Consider the following 4,414-nt stretch of genomic DNA (forward strand, 5'->3'; position numbering starts at 1 on the left):
GCTCAATCTCCCACCATCTGACCTGCTCTCTGGAACGGAAGAAATGACCCAAGAGAGAAGGGAGGGCATCTCAGGTGAATGCCTGGACCCACCTGGACCCATGTCTTTGAGAATATTTGCATTACAAAGCTTCTTGCAAAATCTGGGTAGGGCTTCCTGCTAACGCTGAGGAGGAGCCCTGTGCAAGTCCCAAGCTCTGATCTCCCCGTCCCCACACCCATACACACCCCACGCCCCCCTCACATGAGCCAAATCAAAGGATGGAAAATACGGGATATTCATCCCACGACTCCCTTCCGTCATTGCTCGAGGGTTGTCCTTGGAGGGTTAAACCCCTGGCACTTCTGAGATGCTCCTGTAACGAGCTGAACAAGCCCCAGGTGCATAAGAGAGAGAGAAAAAAACAGGAGCCACAGCTGGCTGAGAAAGGAAGCAGTCACTCGCTAGCATTACCCACTGGGCTGCAGAGGAACTCAGCAGAGAGGGACTGTTGAGTGAAGCATCATCAGTGTATGGATAAAGATGCTTTTTCTTAGACAGCTTGAGGTTGAGGTGATGTGGAAACATCCAGCAGGTAGGCAGGGGACAGACCTGGAGTCCAGCCAGCCTCACAGGACTGGGCGTGGGAGTGGACGAGGCCCGCGAGGTGGGAGATGAACTGCTCAGCACACGAGCCTGGGTTGTGTCCCACGTTGGGGAGACAGGGATGGGGGGACAGTAAGTAAGCAGGACAGAGACCCGGCACCTGGCACACTGCTGCAAAAGCCAAGGGAGGGAGGGGTATCAGGAAAAGAAACTGCAGAGAAGACGGAACTGAGAAAGCCTGCGTACGGTCTCCAGAGGCCGAGGAGCCCCTGGTCCACCGGATAGAGCCAGGACGGAAGTAGGGAGATGGCGGAAGGGGCTGTGTGGCCAGGGGCACGTTACTCTGCCTCGGTTCTCTCATCTGTGCTGACAACAATGACCTCGTTCCCCATCATTTAGGGTGACTGCGAGCATTAACTGTTCCAATACTTGGCACAGAGCCCAACAATTACTGAGTGCTCAGTGACATTTTTTTCCTCCTTTAGCATTGAGAGTGGCGCATGCTCGGAGGCAGAAAGGGAGGGGTACGTGACGATCTTATGACATGGAGAGAGAGGTCTGGCCTCTAAGGATCTCTCACATGTGACCAATCGTACTTGGACTGGTCATCCGATGGCCTGGCTGACCCTTTCTGAAACGTCTCGGTGGTTCACTTCCATTAAATGACAGCATTTTTCCCTCCCCTGAACTTTGTCTGCATTTGCTTGTCTCTTAGTTATTTTAATCTCCGCACCAAGCATAGAAAACCCTGCAACCTGGGTTTTGTAATTAGAGCCCATACATGTATCTTCTGAACTGGCAACGTGCCGCAGTGCCTCGGGCCCTTTTCTTGTGTGACCCTCCCTTTGATATATTTGGACCTCGGAGCCAAGTTCATCCTTGCATTTCGCCCGGCCGGCATGCATCTCCTGTGACCCGAGAAATTCACACAACACGGGGTACCGGGTCAGTCTCGGACTTTGTCGAATTTCCTCCACGTCAGACGATCTCTGACCGCTAAACAGTCGTCCCTCCTTCTCTGTGGTTCCGCTTGCTGTGGTTTCGGTTACCCGCGATCCGCTTTGGTCCAAAAATATTAAATGAAGAATTCCAGAAATAAACAATGCATCAGTTGTAAATTGCATGCTGTTCTGAGCAGCGTGATAAGATCTCCGTCCCACGGCCTCCTGCCTGGAACGTGAATCATCTCTTTATTCCGAGTCTCCGCACTGTAGACATTCCCGCCCATTAGTCACTTAGTGGCCATCTCCGTGATCGGATTGACCGCTGAGGTCTTTGCAATGCTTGTGTTTGAGTCACCCTTATTTTACTTACTCTTGGCCCTAAAGCCATTCATGTAACTTTCATCGCAGTATATTGTTGTAATTGTTCTATTTTATCATTAGCTATCGTTAATCTCTTAGTGGGCCTGATTTATAGATTAAACTTTATCATGGTTATGTATGTATAGGAAAAACATATATATAAGGCTCCATATGACCTACGGTTTCTGACATCCACTGGCGGTCTTGCCCTGCAGAAAAAGGGGGACTACTGTCTCTTTCTTGAACTCCTAGATTTATGAAAGGTCTCCAAAACATAGCGCTAATAGAAAAAAGAATGTTGCAGAATGAGACGTAGGGTATTGTTTCATTTGTTTAAAACAATCTCTCCAAGAGGTTTTGATTTGATAATTTTTTTAAAGGTAGGATTATATATGTACTTATGCCCACTTACAAAATTAAAAAGTTAAAGAAAATGTGCATCAGAAGATTCTGATGCTTGAGGTGCAGCCTGAGACTCTGCATTTTGAAACAAGCTCCTGGGTGATGCTGAGGCTGCAACTCTGTCCAATAGAACTTTCTGCAGTGATGGAATGCTCTGTATCTGCACTGTCCAACACATTAGCTTCTACACACCTGTCTCTACTGAGCACTGAAGAATTGAATTGTGAAGTTCATTTACCTTTAATTAATTTAAATTTAAAGAGCCACATGTGGGCTTGTGGCTACTGTATGAGACAGTGCAGTTCTCAGTGGTAACCTTCCCAAGGGCTGGGACCATTTCTTATTTAACCGTGTATCCTCTTCAGGATGTGCATATTGTGGGAACAAAGATGACAATGATTATAATTCCTTATATGACATTTACGCTGTGATTTAGGGACTTGTTCATGTCCAGCATGCTAGTCAAGCTTCCTGGTGGTCTTATGATTGGCTACATGGAGCCAGTATTTACTGAGTGTCTGCTCCTTGCCGGGCACTGTCCTGAGTGTTTTTCAGGTATTAACTCATCGTGCCCTGTGTATTATCCTCATTCTACAGATGATGACACAGAGGCGCAGACCTGTCAGTACCTTGCTTAAGTCAGTCCACTGGAAAATAACAGAGCTGGGTGTTGAGCCCAAGGTTCAGTCTGGCTCACATTTAATCCAATGCTTTAATGCTTCAGAATGTACTTATTTTTACATAGGTTTTTTAAACAGTCGAAACAATAAAAACTTAAAGACTTTCCTAAAGGCATGACCTGCAGGCCAGGGCACTTCTGTCACATCTTATGTATGTTGATTGATGGAGTCGGCATGTCTGGCTCTGAGCACTGGTGTCCCAAGCCAGGTCCCACTACCGCACCGGCCCCTCTCTCCTGCACACTGGCCCTTTTATGTCTAGCACCTTGCTTATCACCGTCACAGGACCTTTGGAGGCATCTCCTTTCATCTAAGGGGAGTAGGATGAGTGATGGAAGAGCATGGGCCGGGGAGGGAGGAGGTGGAAGGAAGTTCAGGGGGACAGGAGGACTCCCTGGATCGCTAACGTTTGTCGAATGCCTTTTATCCGCAAGGCTCTGTGCTGGGGGCTCTCTCCTTGTGCTCTTCCTGGAACGAGCCTGGTGTGGCAGGTACAAGTGGAAAAAAGATTCAGCCTTTGCTGCTGGAAAATTTATAGACATATCGTCTAGAAGCGTGGAGGAGGGTGGAGATGTTTCTGGGAGGGGGCTCTGGGTTTGAGCCCTGGCTCTGCTAGTTATTTGCTCTGTGACATTAATCGAGTTGCTTAACTGCTCCCAGCTTTGATTTGTTTATTTTCCCTCATATATTTTTTATTCAATTATCTAATTACATCAGTATGGACTCATGAATATTTATTTAATTCTTCGGGTTATAATCCAGTAATCCTGTACTGATTTTGTTGCTCAAATTGTTCACCAACTTTGGCCATTAGGATCTCTTTCCATTGGTTCTGTATCCCTTTGACATACTCAGTCATTGTGGTGTGTGTATGTGAGTGTGTGTATGTGAGTGTGTGTGTGTGTGTGTGTATTTTCATGCTTTCTTACTTTCTGTCACTCCAAGATGCTCAGGCTCCTTTTGCATATTTCCTGTCCCAGTCCTAGAAACAGCCATTTCTCTGGGGAGCCGTGGTTGCTTTTACTGGACAGCAGTATTAGAAACAAACTATGCATCCATTACTCATTGTCACAGGGTGTCATTACTTCTAGATCTTCTCAGCAGAGAGAGCAGGGAGATATCTGTGTGTATCCTAACCCACGGATATACACTTATCTATAAGTATCCTCCTGGGTGGTGAGACAATGAACTTCTGTGTTCTGAGCCACCTGGTTTGTACTGGCCCCCTAGAAAACTAAGCCCGTGCCCTCTGCAGAAGTGACCTTTCTTCTTTTATACCCTCAATGTTCTGTCCATACACAAACTCTCTGTCTTCTTTTGTTTTTGTTATTGGCTTGGGTTTGCGTGTCTTTTGCGGGGTATTTCTTACGCACAACAGATTCAGCTCAGACGCCTGCTCTCTGGACTCCTCGGGTGGTATCCCCAGGCAGGGCTGGGGCCAAG

The sequence above is a fragment of the Pteropus alecto genome, unplaced genomic scaffold (assembly GCF_000325575.1).
Source record: "Pteropus alecto unplaced genomic scaffold, ASM32557v1 scaffold134, whole genome shotgun sequence".
NCBI classification, from domain to species: Eukaryota; Metazoa; Chordata; class Mammalia; order Chiroptera; family Pteropodidae; genus Pteropus; species Pteropus alecto.